At 53.4% G+C, this 17,034-nt stretch overlaps 1 protein-coding gene and 1 long non-coding RNA gene across 24 annotated transcripts in view; one reads left to right on the top strand and one right to left on the bottom strand.

Annotated features, from left to right (window-relative positions):
* The window catches only part of Pitpnm2 (phosphatidylinositol transfer protein membrane associated 2), a 133,570-nt gene that overhangs the window by 48,441 nt on the left and 68,095 nt on the right, over positions 1–17,034 (top strand). For 4 of the 23 annotated variants that reach the window (XM_076560475.1, XM_076560468.1, XM_042267754.2 and 1 more), the window contains exon 1: positions 6,833–9,521. The exons of 16 other annotated variants lie outside the window; for them this stretch is intronic. The gene's annotated coding sequence lies outside the window, so the exon portion shown is untranslated. Of the gene's footprint in view, positions 1–222; positions 875–6,832; positions 9,522–11,086; positions 12,067–17,034 lie in introns of those variants that run through there. 3 more of the 23 variants (XM_076560464.1, XM_076560482.1, XM_042267755.2) reach the window with 3 other exon arrangements.
* On the bottom strand, positions 13,218–16,027 carry LOC143270467 (uncharacterized). Its single transcript, XR_013047642.1, has 3 exons — positions 14,753–16,027; positions 13,957–14,211; positions 13,218–13,608 (listed from the first exon to the last, which is right to left on the bottom strand). It is a non-coding gene; the product is annotated as an uncharacterized LOC143270467 (long non-coding RNA).

The following is a 17,034-nucleotide window of genomic DNA, read 5'->3' as shown; positions in this document are numbered from 1 at the left end:
GGGGATGACTGTGAGTGAGCCAAGCCCTGGCTGCTTCTCAGCCACCTGTGTGCTGTGTGCTTATGGCCATCTCACCACCTAGCTCACTGCTGGGTCTGCACAAGGAAGCTGGGCAGGGTCCAACAGGAGTCTTGGACAGTCGTGGAGGATGGGGGTAAATTATGACACTTAGAGAAGTTGCTGATTCTTTTAAAAAATATTTATTGTATGTTTGTACATGTGCGTGGGGGGGGGACACAGTCCATGGCACATGGAGTCAGTTCTTTCCTATCATATGGACCCAAGGGGTCACACTCAGGTCTTTAGGCTTAGTGGCAAGCGCCTTAACTACTGAGCCATCTTGTTGGCCCTGAACCACTGGTTCTTGAGGAGCAGTCCTGTAACATGGCCTTATTGCTGGCCAGGCCTCCGGCTCCCTTTGGAGACGAAGTTGCCCAGAGGATTGTCATTGGGAACTAGCCCGCAGGACCAGACACTGGCTGGCCTTTAATGGCCAGTGGGACTCAGGCAGTTATCTTCTCTGAGCTCCGTGTCTGTGTCTGTAAACAGAGATAAAATGCCTGCCTTCGAGGGCTGCCTGGAAGATGAAAGAGACAGGTAGAATCAAAGGTTGGAGCACGGTGTGGCCATGCAGGTGGCCTCCAGGATCCTGCCTCCTGCCTCCATGGTCATACCCGTATGCTGTCCCCTCCTACATCGAGGGGCTGACCTGTGTGTCTAGTAGGGTGTTGCAAGTGACACAATGTCACTTTCAAGAGAAAGGTATAAAAGACAGAGTAGCCTCTACTGTTCTTTCTCTTGCATCATTGGTTCCTGGAAAGCTGTTGCCTTGTGAGGACTTTTGGGAAGCTCTCTGGAAAGTTCTGGAATTACGGTGAGATGCAGAGGTAGACCTCTGGTCATCAGCCTACACCTAATGTCAGTCACATGAGTGGGTTCTTCAGAAGTGACTCTTGTAGGCAGGCTTTCAGATGACCATAGCCCCTGCCCTGGTCAACTTTTGATTGTGACTGCCTGAATGACCCAGAGCACAGCCACCAGCCAAGGCCACTCTGGGTTTCTTAACAGGAGGAGTGTAAGGTAGTGAATGGCTGTTGTCTGAACCATTACTTGGGGGTGGGTGCTGTTTCACACAGCCATAAGACCTTGTACAGGACTCCATGCCTGCCAGCTCCCTTTCTCCTGGGCTGAGGTATCTTTGTTTCCAGGACAAAATTTTTTATCTACTGACGCAAAGGTGTGCACTCTTGGCGGCTCTGATGTGAACCTACAGGTCTTGATGGCCATAGCAGAGCCATCAAGAGCCATGTTTTGCTATATCTATGGTCTGGAAGGTCCCAGCTATCCCCCTGCCTCATGGAACCAGCAGCTTTTGGTCTGCACCCGAGGGCTGATGTGGCCGTGAAGGACTCGGCCTAGTCCCAGAGCAGTGATGATGGGGACGTCTCGGGCTTGTCTGAAGAGTGGCTGTAACTGGGGGTGAAGCAGGGATGTCTGGACCTTTGTGAATGTGGAGGGGAAGATCTGTCCTCTCCGCTCCTGTGTTCTTCTCCCTCTTCCTCAGCTTGGCCTGTAGGCTGCTTGAGATGCTTCCTTGTCTCTCACTTGGTTCTCCAGCCCCCAGCAGGAGGAATTGAATCATAAAGAGGTAGACAGCTAGATAGATGTGCCCTTCTAGGTGCCCCTCAGCCTCACTGGGGAGGAGGCGTGACTTCTGTGGGTCACCTTCTTCTTGCTCCCAGGAGGAGCCTGAGAAAGACAAACTAGTGTTCTCAGCTTCCCCAAGGCCCTGCCACCCACACTCACTGCACATGTTTAAGGGTGGCTTGGACCCAGCCAGCCAAGGCACTGTGGCCCATGTGCCCACAGCAGCAGCTCGTGAAGGCTTCTCTTACGTGTTGACTGCCTCAAGGCTTTCCTATATGCTGTACATTTTCCTAACCATGTCTGGATGCCTGCTGTGTTTTTAGACATCAGGGATACCAGGATGAAGGAGATGTAATTCCTGTTTTGTTTTTTAATTAGTCAGAAATGGACACACAAACAATTTGTCCAACAGTGGCTGACATTTGTAGAATCCTCACTTTGTGCTTTAGTGATCAGGGTGATGGAAAGTGTTGGGTGAGGGAAGTGGGAGAAGACAGGCCGGATGGAGAGGGACATTTCTGCAGATGGCAACCTTGTCACAGAAGAGACACTGCATATGAGTCCTTGGGGGACCCAAGTTCTCACTGCTGTGCTTCACACCTGTCCTACTTTAGGGCTTGCTCCAAGGGCCTTGTTTATGAAGTGTGCCTGTCCCTGTCCTCTTTAGCACTGAGGAACCGGTCCCCTGAGTTTTCAGAGGTTTGTTAGAATCACCGGTAAAACTTCTCAGGCTTGGTGCCTTTTTGAGGGTGATGGTGGCGGAGAAATCTAAGCTTATCATGTAAACTCTTTCGCGTGTGCTTATTGAAGCTCTGTGTTTCTCTTTCGCCAGAAGCACCTTCACCCTCCTTCCAGTCACCTTCTAAAGCCACCAGCCAACTTTCTAGACACCCCTGGTGTGTTAGGTGTATTTTGAGCACTGGGGATTGATCAGGAAGCCACATGAAATCCCTCCCTAAAATACACTTTAATCATTATGGTGGTTGGAATGACAAAGGCCCCCGTGGGCTCAAATATCTGAATAATTGGTCCCTAGTTGGTAGAACTATTTTTGGAAGGATTAGAAGGTGTGGACTTGTTGGAGGGGCATGTGTCACTGCGGGTGGCCTTTGAGATTTTAAGAGCCAGGCTCAGTGTCTCTGTCTGTCTCTGTCTCTCCGTCTCCAACTTGTGGATAAGATGTAAGCTCTCAGCTACTGCTCCAGCACCACCCCTGCCTGCCTGCCGCCATCGCCCCCACCCTGCTCATCGTGGACTCACCTCTGAAACTGCAAGCGAGCCCCAGTTCAGGGCTTCCTGCTAGAGGTTGCCTTGGTCGTGGTGTCCCTTCACAGCAATAGAACAGTGACTGAGACACCAGTGTAAATGCAGCAGGAAAGGAAGAGAGCAGGGAGGGGTTTTAGACGGGGTGGTTGGAAAAGACATCTCGGGAAGAAAGTTGTGTGATCGTCAGGAAATCAGCAGCAGCAAGGGCAGTGGTCCTGGGGTAGAAGTATGCTTAGCACGTTTGAGAAACATTGAGACTGGAACAGAACAAGAGAGGAAAGGCCGTAAGAAGTGAAGAGAGAGGCAGAGTGCCGTCCTGGGGGACTCAGGTCATGGTGAAGACTTTGGATGTGATTCTGAGTGTGAAGGGAGTCCTGGGAGGCTTTTGAGACAGTGGCATCATTTCCTGCATATCTGCATCTTAACTTGCTCACTGGGCCCCTGGAGCAAGAGGGTTAGCAGGACCCACTTAGAAGTTGTGTTTGTAGCGGGCTGTGAGTCACCAGCTGGGAGTTTTCTAGGGATTTCTGGGGACTTGCTTGGAGGGTAGCCTGCACCATCCCACCACGTTGGAAGCACTTCCCTTCGGTGTGCACATAGAATCTTCCACCTGTGTTAAGGATCCCCACATCTCTGGGTCGCCGGGGTCTTTGAAGAACTCATAAGCCAGAGGTGTGGAGCTCTTCCCTCAGCACCTAATCCTGGCTCTGAGGGAGTCAGCTGTATTCTATGTTAACCTAAGCAGCTAGCCTGGGGGAATGCAGTATGGAGCTCTCAGTCCTGACCCTGGGGAGACTCAAGACGCACCAGGCCTGTCCCACCATGCTGTGGGGTGCCCAGGAGACGTGCACTGAGACCTCTCTCTCACACTTCCCGAGGTTCGTGCAGTCCCCATGTCAGAGCTGGGGAAGCATTTGGGGTGAGCCTCTGCCTGCTCCAGGCCCCCCTGTGCCTGCTCCCTTCCTCCCTTCTCTTGACACACACTCTGGAGCAGTGTTGACCAGCTTGAGCCTGGAGGAGTGGAGCAGAGTTTGGATCCAGCGTCATCACCTGTGTGACCTGGGGACCAATTACTAACCTCTGTGGGATTTGGTTTCCCCACATGTAAAATGTAGAGCAAAGGTTCAGATCAGTTCATCTGCATGTTGTGAGCCTTAGTCGTATGGCCCAGGGTGGCCCCTGCCCCTGGCCAGCCTTGAGTGATTAGTGTTACATGGTGGCCTTCTTGAGCTTTCTGGGATGGCTGCCCTGATCCTCTTAAGAAGAACATTCCTGCATGATGGGGAGATTATGGTCATAATCCATTTGTCTTTACCATTTACGACTTGACTAGGGCCCTGCCATATGCTAAACACTATTTGTGCGTCATTTATGTAGTCCATGGAAAAGCCTGGGAGGTATGCACTATGAGCTCCCCAGCAGTGTAGGAGAAAACCCAAGCCTCAGAGGGATGAGGGAACGTGCCAAGGCCCTCTAGCTGGTTAAGGATGGTGCCAGCCCTTGGCAGTCAGCTCTGAACGGCTTCCCTCCAGCCAGGAAGAGCCACGGGGCTGGGTGCTTGTCATGGGCAGGCTGGGCTCCCTGGGACTCCTGTCCTTGCTCATGGTGCCCCCTCCCTGGCCCCAGTGGCCGTCCCTGCCTCCCTCTGACTGTAGATGGTCAGAGAGGAGCTCTCTGTAAAAACACAAATAAACAAAGGAAGCAAGTTATGTAACATCTGGGCTAGTGCGTTCCAGAGAGAGGAGATGGCCAGTGCAAAGGCCCCTCGGTCCCTCCCTGAGAAGATGTCCCCTGGGCCTTCACAGCCCCTGCTTGCCCTCTGGCATTTGGCATGTCATAAGCTATCAGAGAAACAGGAAACCTTGGCCCAGGGACACCGGGCAACACAAGGAGCCCTAGGAAGAGAGGGTTCTGCAGCAGTCACCATGGAGTAGCTGGCCACTCCTGTGTTTCCAAATGGCATTTGAGAAGTTGCCTTCTGCTGTCTTGTGTTTTCACAAGACATTTTTACACATATTGTAAACTTTTCCATGCTAGCCATTCGTAAACACGTACGTCAGGCGCATGGACCGCGTTCCCTACGCTGTGTGGCATTACTCTGCCTATTTTCAGAGTATCTTTATCTTTCCAGCGGATACTCGACCCGTTACTAGATGCTGCCCCTTTCCGTACTGTGCAGTCTGTGGACGTCCCTCTGCCGGACGAGCCACGTGAGTGGCTCACAGGACACGTGGCCTTTTGAGTTTGGCACCGAGTCTTCTGGGCCCATCCACGTTGTTGGAGTAGACACTTTAAGACAGGCGGGGTGTGCCGTGTCACCGAGTGCTGCCATCGGTACAATAGGTGGCAGTAACTCTCCCTGTCCCTGCTTGGGCTCCTCAGCTCCGGGTTCTAGACAGGAGCCCCCAGAAAGCCGCACTCCATGCTCCCAGAGCTGGGCCTACTCCGCAGCATCCTTCTCCTCACTGCTTCTCCTCCCCGCCTTGCTTCCCATCTATGAAACAGAAGGAGTTCTCCGTGGCTTGAGTCAGCCAAAGGCCAGCCCTGTGTGCCAGTGTGAGGGCGGGGAGGGGAGGCTGGTGGTGAGTCTTACACTGTGATTGTCTTATTTATTAAAAATTAATTGAGGGGCCTTGATGCATCCGGGCTTGAGAGAAGCTGACAGGTCATGTGGTCTCTGAAAGCACAGGGCTGGTAATCCATTTTAAAAAACATTTTCTTCTTCTTTTTAATTTAATGGAGGAAATCATTAGCTGGGAGATTGGTAGCACTGATTTATTTCTGTTTTGGGGAGGGGGGGCAGGAGAGAAAATCGCCTCTAATTGCTGCTTGTTCTAGAAATACGCCAGCCAGACATTCCCATCGGCTGGGGCTGATGGGTGGAGGTAGGGGATTGCATCACGGCTTCTTCCCTTCAGACCCCGGGAGTGGCCAGGGGCTCTCCGGGTGCGGGTGGGTGGCCCGATGTCAGCAGCAGATCGTCACAACAGTAGCAAAGCTGTTCCTGGTGCACAGGTCCCTCAAGTGAGCCCGAGCGGAGTGCATTGTGTAATGCTGGGGGGGCGGTTCCCCCAGACAGCTCATGTTCAGGACTTCATTCCCAGGGAAACAGGAGCAGGACCCCCCATCTGGGAAAAAGGACTACGTGCCTCCTCTGGGGCTTCATCCGGTTCCAAGGGGAGGCAACTGGGTTCACCCTAAAAATAACCAAAGATGCAAACAGCCACAGAGTGCGAATGTTTTTCATATCTGTGGGCCAGATCATTTAAAGGTACAGTTGTTCAGCCACTGTCACAGTATGCTCGTTCCTCCTAGAGCAGAGAGTAACCCCGAGGTGACCTGGGCTTTATAGGATCCCCATCTTCTAGCACCTCAAGTTGAGGTCTGCCTGTGAGCACCACACACCTGGTAGAGGATGAGTCACCTGTGACTCTCACAGGCCCTGGGAACCCATCACAAGGCAAGGGTACAGGCAGACCAAGTATGGCCACATCGTGAAGCCTCCTGGATACGAAGAAGGTGGGGTCCTCCTGACTTCAGTTTACAAGTCCGTCCAGCTCAGAAAAAAATGGTCAAAGTAGTTTTCAGATAGAGGATGGCTATAAATAGCTAGGCAGGCCGTGGAAAAGGTGAGAGGCAAATTGCCACCAAGGTTGTGGGCCCGGCTGCAGGCAGGGCTGAAGGTCTAGCCTCAGCCCACCCTGCTGTTGCCCTGGCCTCCTTGGTGGGATGTGTGTTCCAGAACCTTCCTGGCCCCCACTCTCTTCTCTGCCGCACCCTGTACTGGTGGCTGCTGCCTGAGGCTCCTAGGCACCTTCACCTTGCAGCTGAGAGCCCTGCGTGGTGGCACCAGACTTGAATCCTAGCACTCAGGAGGCAGAGACAAGAGTTCTAGGCCAGCCAGGGCTACATGGAGAGACCCTGTTTCAGAAACAAAACAAGTAAATATTGTAATTAGGAATTCTTAGTTCTCTAGAAAGTTCTCCCTGGATATGCCACATCTGAGAAGAATACCCTAAAGGGGCGAAACCATATGAGAAAAGCCACTGTGAAATTTTGGGGAGAGTCCTGCCACACTGAATATGGCCACGCCTTAGGGGTAGTGGGGTTGGGCTTCAGGACAAATGGTGACGTCATTGGGTAGGACCAGGAATTAAGTCTGCATATAACTCTGGCCTGGCACAGACCTGTAAAATGAGGTACTAACTCTGCAGCTTCTCCGTCTATCTGTCTGTCATTCATTCAGCCATCCAGCCAGCCATCTGTTTCTCATTCACCTGTCTGTCCATTCATTCATCCATCTGCCTGTGTACTCACCCATTATTCATCCATTCAAAACACTTGCTCAGTGCCTGTTGGTACCAGGTATTCTTTTTGTTGGCTTGGTTGGTTGTTTTTGTTTTTGTTGTTGTTGTTGTTGTTGTTGTTGTTTTTCAAGACAGGGCTTCTCTGTGTAGCCCTGGCTATCCTGGAACTCACTCTGTAGACCAGGCTGGCCTCAAACTCACAGAGATTCCCCTGCCTCTGCCTCCCAAGTGCTGGGATCAAAGGTGTGCGCCACCACGGCCTGGCTGTGTACCAGGTATTCTTACACACATACCCTGCAATACAACAGTGAATACAGCCGTCCTAGAAACCTCCATTCTAGCAAGTGAGACAGACAATTGCTTCTTTTATTCGGTTGGTTTTGGTCTTTCGAGACAGGATTTCTCTATGTAGCTCTGGAGGTCCTGGAACTTGATCTGTAGATCAGGCTGGCTTCGAACTAACAGAGATCGGCCCACTAGATTAAATTCCAAGTCCTGAGAACAAAGGCATGTGCTACCCCACCCAGCCTGACAGACAGTTGTGGGAAGGAACGTGCCGCAGCCTGGATGGACTGCTGAGGGAAAGAAGTCGAGCACAGAGGGACAGTGGGGTAATTCCGTGCGGTAATGACGCCAACAAGTGGTCACTAGAGTCAGAGCCATAGAGACGGAAGGAAACCGGAGGGTACCAGAGTGGGCTGGGGCGGGGAGTTCGTGTTTAGGAGATGAAAGGCTATGGAGATAGTGGTGAGGGCGGCAGAGCCGTGCTAATGCTCTTAATACCACTGGAGCGAGCATGGCAAGCTGTCGGGATGACAAACGTTAACGTTTACCACCATCGGAAAGTAAAACCAGCAAGGAGTACGTCGGATGTTAGGGGAGGGCTGATAGATGAAGAAGTGAGAGGACCGAGGGACTGCCAGGACAGGAGGCAGGGTTAACTGAGGAAGTGGTCAGCAGGCCCGAGGGGAATGGACTTGAGCAGAGGCTAGCAGGAGGAGACTGTGCGAGTGCAAAAGCCCGGGGGCAGAGGTGGACCCCGTCTGGACAGCAGGGATAAAGCAGGGGGGCCACTTGGGATTCTGAGCTGTGGGAGGCAAGGTGTCCCTACAGGTTTGTGGTGGGGCCCCTGGGCCCTTCTGCTACAGGAGCATGGGAAGCTGGGAGGTAAGGAAGAGCTTTGCAGGAAGGGAACAGGCCTGTCCTAAAGACAGGACAGCAGGAGTCTTAGAGCCTGACAGTCGCCCCTCCGTGTCTGAAGGTGTTGGTTCTGCCAGAGTGTGCCAATGCCTTGTGCAGAAGGCGGAGCACTGCCTGTGACCTGGGCATGTCCTCCTGTGCACCCAGCTTACTCTCTAGGCTGTCTGTAGTGCCACACACTCCGTAGAGCCATGTGAGGGACTGTCACACTGCACATTCCCACAAAGAGACCCCCCGCCCCGCCCCGTTCGGGGGTAACGGCAGGAGAGATATCTGCACATGCGCAGTGTGGTGCCTTTTCCTCCTCATTTCATTCTGTGGTCAGCTGCCTCTGGACGTGGAGACCACAGAGACCGAAGCCAGCTCATGGTGTGTTTAAAGTTGCCCCCCGAGTCTTCGTGGCCACCTTACCGTGATCTCACATGACACGTTCAAGTGACTGGGGGCAGGAGAGCAATGGCGCACTCTTGTTTCTCATCCCTGCTGACTGGGGACAAATAGCTCTTTGCCTGGCCAGCACTGGAGGTCCCAGGAGAGTGAGCTTGTGCAACTCTCCATGCCAGGGCGGCCGTGGGCCTGGGACCAGCCTTGCTGGCTGAGCCTGGGAAAGTCACTTCACCTTCTGAGTGTGTCCTCCTGCGTCTGCAGAGGGAGCCGGCATGGTCAGCGGGTGCTCTGGGATCACGTGAGACCACCCATACACCAGAAGAGCGGCTGTGTGTGGGGCATGGTCTCCCCGAGCGCCTGACCTTCAGCCTAGCCCGGCACCAAGGTTGTACTCTCTGCATAAGCACCCAGGGGTCTGCTCCTGCGTGGAGATGGTAGGCAAGTTCCAATCCCACAGCCCCTGCTCAGACATTCCGGGGATGACCTCAGGAGTTGCTGGGGGAGACAGGGAAGGGGGTGGTTCTAGAACCGGGCAGAGAGGAGGGTCCAGGTCGGGGGCAGAGACTCTTGTCATTATGGCGTCTGAGGAGCCGGCTCCCCAGCTGCTGTCTGTTTGGTTCCCTGAGAGCCCCACCACATACCCGCTGTCCTTCTAGATAGGCTCTGTCTGGTCCAGGCTGCAGACAGAAGCCTCCCCACGCCCAGACAGCTGAGGTAAGTAGAGAGAGGAAGGGGAAAGAGGAGGTCGAGGAGCCATTTGTTTCTCCTGCCCTTACAGCTGGCCTGTCCCTGGCAATCGCCACAGCTCCATGTGAACCTTCCATTTCAGATGTAAACAAAAGTGAAACAAAATGGAAGATTCCGTTCCCCACTGACACTAGCCACATTTTGAGTCTCAGTGGCCACCTAGGCCTGCAGGGTAGCCACAGCTGCCCTGGCTGGTGGAGGAAGAGCGTGGCCATCTTCATGGAGCGTTCCATTGGGCAGCACTGGCCCTGTCTCTGAAGCAACCCCATGAGATAGAGACCTGAGAGGCTAAAGAGGGAACGCCGGTGGCGCTGGGACCTGGCTTCATCTGTCAGAAGGTGTGTTGTGGGGGCACTTGTGAGTCCTCCTGCCCTGCTGGCCCCTTCCCTCGGACGGAGGCAACTGAGGCCACTTGGAGTCTTCTGCCTTCGCCCCCATGTCAGGCATGGGTGAGCTTTGCTGATTGGAAAGTCAAGTGATTAAACATTCAGTGTAGGGTCTCTGGGGGCTTGTAGCTTAGAGACTAAATGCCTAGAGCCCTTCCTTGGGTTCTGAGGGGAAGAATAAGAGGATAACCCAAATGTAGAGCTAATCCACATGGCCATCCTGTGGTGAGTAGATGTGTACAGTGAGCTCTGTCTGATCAATAAATGTGACTGTATAGGTCACGACGCTGTATGGACTCTGAGAACGTGACGGGAAGGGAGAGAAGGCAGTCCAGAAGGTTCCATGGGTAGGAAACACCGAGAGCAAGCCTGTCTGTGGACAGCAGATGAGTGCTGGCCAGGGGCTGGAGAGCAGCAGTAATGGAATGGCTCTCCATGGGAGCCTCTCAGGTGATGCAGATGTCTGCAGCTAGATAGACGTGGCGGGTGTGCCACTCCAGTGTGTGCTCTGATGGATGAAAATGGTGGGTTCTGTGCTGCATTTTACACTAGAAAAGTGAGAGCAAACAGTAGAAATCTGGGTAGTGAATACACGTATGTGCTCCTCATAACATTTTTCTGACTTATTCATATGCAGGGACATTTTCATAACCAATTGTTGTGTGTGGGGAGGCTAGGAAGAAATGTTTCCTTGGCTACAGGCTTCGGAGGCAAGGTTGGGTACGGTAGCCCTCAGATGTCCCTCAGGAGCAGCAGGCCTGGGGGCACTGCTGTTGGCTCCAGGCTCTGTCTATCCTGAGGTTTGCCAGCCAAGTGCACAGGGGAGGCAGGGTGCTGGATGCTGCCCCATGCTTCCAAACCGAGCAGGAAGGGACGCAGCGTCCGCAGCCTCAGCCTTCCATAAGTCTGCCGGCATCACGGTGCCCCAGAAGAGCAGCTTGGTAAAGAAAATGCTCGCCTCGGTTTGTACCAAGGAAATGAAAGCACAGAGATGTGACCAGACTTGAAATGGCCCCGTGAGCTCCAAAGGGAGAAGGCGACTCCGGCCCAGGCTCCAGCGCTGCCCCAGCCACCTCGGCAGCACAAAGCCTGCGTGCCTGCCTGCCTGCGTGCGTGTGTGAGGCTGGGGACAAAGCCAGCCCTGCAGTGGGGTTTGCACAGCAGTTGCAAGGTTGGTAGTGTGCAGGTGGGAGATGCAGCCCAACGTAGGCCTGGTCCAGGTGCCCATGCTCTGGTCCCTTCTCTAACCAGCAGGTGCCCAGCAGCCTCCCATCTTGGCTTCCTGCCTGGGTGGCTCTGGGCCACAGAAGCCTTCCTGTGGGTGGGCATCCCCTCCTTCCTGAGGGTGGGAAACTATGACTCAGGGTTTGGTGGCTGAGTTTTAGAAACAGGAGGCAAGGAGAGGCAGTGCTTCTAAAAAGCCCGGGGAGGGGACTGGGTCTCTATTCCTGGGACTTTGACCTTGGGTTCTGAGCGAGCAGCATGAGGTCAGAGGCATGAAGAGGCAGGTCCAGGGTCCCAGCTGAGGATAGATGAGCAAACCTAAGAGAAGGAAAGCTTCCTGGGCCTCCCTCTTCGTCGGGGTGGCGGTAGTGGAGGGCTGTTTTCGCCCACCGTCCAGCCATGCCCCACCCTGCCTTGGTGCACAGGCCAAGGCCTGTTTGGGGAGGTTGCCACAGCAGAACTGTGGGATTGGCTCTGCTGACGCCTTCCCCTGGCATATGGCTCCTCCGCCCGCCTTGAGCTCTGCCAGCGGCTCCCCTTTCTCCATGGCAACTTAGCTCAGTGGTCCCAGTGGAGGAGAGAGAATCAATTCTCCCTCCTTCCCGCCCTCCCGCTCCACTCCCCACCCCTTCCTCTCCCGCTTGCCTCCCTCTTTGCCTCGCTGTCCCTCCTGGTGGCTCCTCATGCAGCCAGGGGACTGCGTGCTGCCACTTCCAGCCGGGAGCTGTCCGTAGCAGCGCTACAGGCTGGGGGCGGCTCTCTGAGACCTGCTGCACATGGGCAGCCAGCAGAGTCTACAGGATGGGGCTGCTGAACGGGGCCCCAGCCAGCTCCTGCTGCGTGAGGCCGACCCTGGTACTCTGTGCCCCCCCCCCCCTTACCTCACGTTGGCTTCCTGAAAGGTAATTTTCTGCTTCTTCTCGAACGTGTCTCAGCCTCAGGCTAGGTTTATTAGCGAGGAAGGCTCCATCTGGTCAAGGGTCTGTTTGCTTTCTCTTCGAAAAGCTGGGGTAGAGGGAGAGCTGCAGGGAGAGGCCTGTCCTGTCCTGCCTGAGCACTGCCTGCTGGAGCAGAGTTAGGGTGCCCAGCTCCTCTCCTGAGTAGCCCAGCTCCGGTCTTCCTCTGGGGGCCGGGGGGCCGGTGTGGCGCTGCACTTCCAGTTTTGCCTGTGATAGCTAGAGCACGAATAGGCTGCTTTCCTGGAGCGTGGTCGCCCCAAGGAAAGGAGGAAATTTAGAGCCGCTCACGTGTCCCCCAGTGGGCAGAGCTCTGGCTACAGGCTGCCTGGCTTTCTGACTGACTAGTCCTTAATCCTCTGAAAATGGGCACTCAGCGTGGGGATGTTTTGTCCCTCCACCAAGATTTCAAGAGGGTGATGTCAGCAGACTCATCTCCCAGCTGGCTTCAGGTGGACTGGTCCTGCAGGTGTGTCCCGTGTCCACCTTCCGACGCCCCTATTGGCTTGGGACTGCCACTCAGCACAGCTGGTTTCAAATGGGATTCTAAGAACGGTGGGTGAGCATCTCCTCTCACCCTGGCGTGGATTCAGAGAGGGAGTTGGTGATGTTGACCCCTCCAGAGCCCAGCCCGGGGGGAGGGGGGCAGGCAGCTCCCCGATTGCTGCTCCTTCCTGTGCAGCTGGCAGTGGAAAAAAGAACCCTCGGTTGTCAACAAGAACATCTCCTGTGTTGATGGAAAGTGAGGGCCGAAGAGACCGGATTTAGCACCCAGTTCTTAGAAGCTACAGGCTTGAATGGTGTCTGCGTGTAAGCCCTGTCTGATCTTTAAATAGAAAAACGCACACCAAGTAGCCCTGTCTGACTCATGGGGAGCATCAAAGTTTGGTGTGGTTTCAGGGAATCCGTATCCAACTCTGAAAGAGGTGCACAGTTCAGGGGGCCACCTCCAGAGGAGTTGAGCCCTTCGGGTCTGGACCCGAGTCGTCAGGTGATATGAGGCTAAGGGTGAGATATACCATAGCTCTCCGAGTGACTAGAGGATAGTAGACTCAAGATCGTGTTGATAAGTCAGGCCGTGGCCACCTGATTGCTTTTGATTCCACATTCTCCCTGACAGATTGCTTTAATACTGGCATCAGAACCTCGACAGCAGCTCAAGGCCTGTGTAGCTCTGTGGTTGGGTGTATCTCCCCCATAGCCCCTTTCTTTAAAACTGTGTGAGAGCCGCCGCAGACTCTGTGTTCCTGGTGCTTCCTTCCGAGCAGGAAAACAGCCCTGATGGGCAGGGCAAGGAGTCTGTGTGTCTGCAGACACAGCAGAGCTCCCAGGCTCTGCACTCACCGAGGCCCTCCTGGCATCTGGTGCTGTGCAGGCTTCTTAATGGCATTACCCATGTCTGGGTTTGCTGGCTGGCTGTGAATTCTGATGGGTTTACGAGCTGATGATGCTGGGGAGGCCGCCGTGCGCTGGTTTTGTTTTGTTTGTCTAAGAACGGAAAATATGATGTGACGCGTAAAGGCAAGCAAGCCCCTTTCTCCCCTCTGCTCTTAGCTTCTGTGGGAGGCTGGTCCAGTCCTGCCACCGTCACCGCTGCTATCACAGCCAGGTCCCTCTGTCCTGGAGTCTTTCATGCTCCCCCAGGACCGGACCCATTCAGAAAGGACAGCCAGAGCTGAGCTCAGGAGGGGAGGCAGGCTCCACCTCCCACTGCTTGCATCCCAGGTGGACCCTGAGTGCCGCCCTCCAGCCCTGCCTCCTCCCACCCCAGTCCTTGCTTAGTGGATGCTCTCAAGTGTAATTGTGATTGCAAGATCGCACAGAGTGCTGACTTACTTGAAAGCATCTTGGGGAGCTGCAGAGGGTGTGAGAGCAGCTTGGAGAGGTGGGAACCCTGGCTGCCGATGGCTTCAGCCAGCGAGAGTGTGGAAGGCTCATTCCAGGAAAAGTGGAATAATCACCGTATTGGCTGGCTTTCAGGCGGTGAGTGGTTCTTTCTTCTTTAATTTGACAGGAGCGCCGGGATTCAGGGAAGGGATGGCGGGAAGCTGGGGAGCCTGTGGCTCACACAGACCTCGTGAAGCCCTGACGCTGTAAGGAGAAAGTGTGATTCATTTCTCCCATGCTAGGTTGACCACCCAGGCTGTGCCCAGGCAAGACAGGCAGCTCTGCCCCTGGTGAGAGTCCTGGGGCTCGGGACAGCGTCTCTCTGGAGGCTGAACCTCTGTCCCCTCCTAGAGCACCCTGTCTTCAGCTCTTGAAAAGTCTCTTGGGGGCTATTAACTGAATGACCCCAAGTGTGCAGGAAGAAGGAAGCTCCTGAGTTCAACACTTCCCTGTGCTCTTGTGATTTCCTTGGACACACACATACATATGCATGCACACATGCTCATATCCTCGTGCACTCACGCACATGTCTACATGCATGCACACATGCAACACTCGTTCAGCCTGTTCCTGCATCTGCACACACATGTGTACGCATTTATGTGCATATCACACAAACACCTGTCCCTTCTGCCGGAGCTCATATATCTGCTGACATTCTGCTCATGCTCGTATGATCTTAGTAACTGTCCCCAGCATCACACACTTGTGCCTGTCCTCCTTTCTTGTCAGCCCACTGTCTCACCTGAGCGAGGCAGATTGTCCGTGTCCACCCCTCTTCTCCTGTCCCTCTCTCCGGGGGGTTACAGAGATTGGCATGTTCTTCTGCAGATGCTCACTGACTGAAGAGGTATCAGAGAGAGACTGATAAGCTTAGGATGTGCTGAGACACAAGCCTCCGTGAGTGGTGTGTATGTACGAGTGTCTGATATGTGTGCATGTGTAGTGTATGTGCATCTGAGAGTGCATTGCATGTGTGGTTTGTGATGTGTGTATAAATGTGAGGCATGTGCTTGCCTATGTGTTTTTTTGTGTGTAACTGTACATATAGGTGTGTAGCCTGTGAAACATTTACATTATGTGTGGATGTGGATGTGTGGGCACATACATTTATTTGTGTGTATATATGTGTGATCTCTGTGTGTGTGTGTGTGTGTGTGTGTGTGTGTGTGTGTAGTACCTGTGATGTGAATGATTGGGGCTGTGTGCATGTGTATATTTGGTATTTGTATGACCGTGGTATGTTATGTGGAGGTATGTGCATATGTATGGTATGTTCCTGTATAATTTGTGGCATGTGTAGTGTGTTGTGTGTTTGCATGTGAGCCATGTTCAAGATGTGTGTGTGTGTAGTATGTCCATTGTATTTGTAGTATATGTGTAATATGTGTATCTACACGGCTCTGAAAGTGTGGTGTTTATGGTGTTTTGTGTGTGAATGTGAGGGTACAAATGTACACATCTGTGGAATGTATATGGTTTGTTATATGTGAGGATGTATATAAATATTATATATGTGATATATGTTATGTATGTATGTGGGTATTGGTGCTCTGTGCATATGAATGGTGTACTGATGTGTATATGTGTGATATGCTATGGATGGTGTGTTTGTGTATGCACTGGGATATGTGTAAGCATGTGTGTGTGTGCTCATGTGTAGTGTTCTGTGAGCATGTAGATATTTGTGTGGTGATTCATGTATGTGTGCTTGTGGGGTGTTTGTGTGTTATATGTAATATGTGTGTGTGTTTTCTGTGTGTGCGTGTGTGTCTGTGTGTACATCTACGTTGCTCATTTTTGGATGTCTGGGCACCCTGGCTTCCAAGCCCTTTTCCATTTACTGGCTCAGTTTCCAGAGAAGCTCTGGGCAGATGTTTTTGTGTTGACTGTCCTGGAGTCTTCCTGACCGGTGCATGGGTACCTTCAGCATCCCATCTCATCGGATGCTGTGCAGACACTCCATTTTACAAGCTCACAAGCATCTCGGGGTTTGAGCAGCCTGCGCCATGAAGCTAGAGCCAGCACTCAGCTCTCTGGACTAACTCGTTCACCACTCACGTGTACAGCTGCTCTGTGTGGCAGGCCCGTGGCTGCAGGTGAAGACCAGACCTGGCTCTTGCCTTGGGAGGAAGCCTGCAGGGGTCAGCTAAGCAAGCAGAGGGGCCCCAGGAAGGCAGCGCTTGTCGCACTGGCCTCCCTTCCCTCGGCCCCAGCTGTCTGAGGAGGAGGCTTGGGAGTGGCAGTGGGAGGAAGCCCTGGGCCCAGCCCACCCTCCACTCATGGCCCCTTCCCAGTTCAAGATTCAGCTATGAAGCAGAGAATACAGCACACACGGACACCTGCCCCCCACCCCACCGCTTTGATTCTGCTATAGACTCAGTACGATTCTCCTTTAGATGTTGTCCCACGGTCTGGAAGGCTGTCTATGTGTGTGTGTTTGCGGTCTGTTTCCCTTATACTGGGGTCTTAGATATCAGTGGCTTATGTGGTAGGAGAGGCTGTGTTCATCACGGGACCTGTGCCTCAGTTTCCTGTCTGTAACAGGGAGATACCACTGTCTGCCTCACATGCCTGACAGTCAGGACAAATGTGAAGTGCTTGGAAGTGGACAGTGTGTCTCGGCAGTGGTGGAGGTGGTTGGGCTGTTGTAGGCAAAGCATTGCAGTCGCATCTTTCATGGGCCAGGACAGATACACACCCATTTAGACACACACATGGGGAGAGGGCACAGACATAAAGGAGGCCACGCAAAAGGCGAGTAATCAGCAGTTCTTGGTAGATACACGGCAGTCCTTGTTTTCGTTTTATAGTTTTTCTGAAAATTGGAGATTATGAGAAAAGATATTTTTTTTAAGCCATAGACACATGAGGACTCTTCCTAAAAGGTTGATAGAATACGGGGTGACACACAAGTGTTCTTACCCTAAAGAATCCTTCAGAGGTGAAATGAATAAAAACTGGAGGTGACAGCCCTGGGATGAGGTGAGGGAGCCATGAGGACAGAGGCTGCATCTTCTAGGTTAC

The sequence above is a fragment of the Peromyscus maniculatus genome, chromosome 23 (genome assembly GCF_049852395.1).
Source record: "Peromyscus maniculatus bairdii isolate BWxNUB_F1_BW_parent chromosome 23, HU_Pman_BW_mat_3.1, whole genome shotgun sequence".
NCBI lineage: Eukaryota > Metazoa > Chordata > Mammalia > Rodentia > Cricetidae > Peromyscus > Peromyscus maniculatus.
Note: the sequence above shows the minus strand (reverse complement) of the source record. Positions and strands in the feature narration are given on the sequence as shown.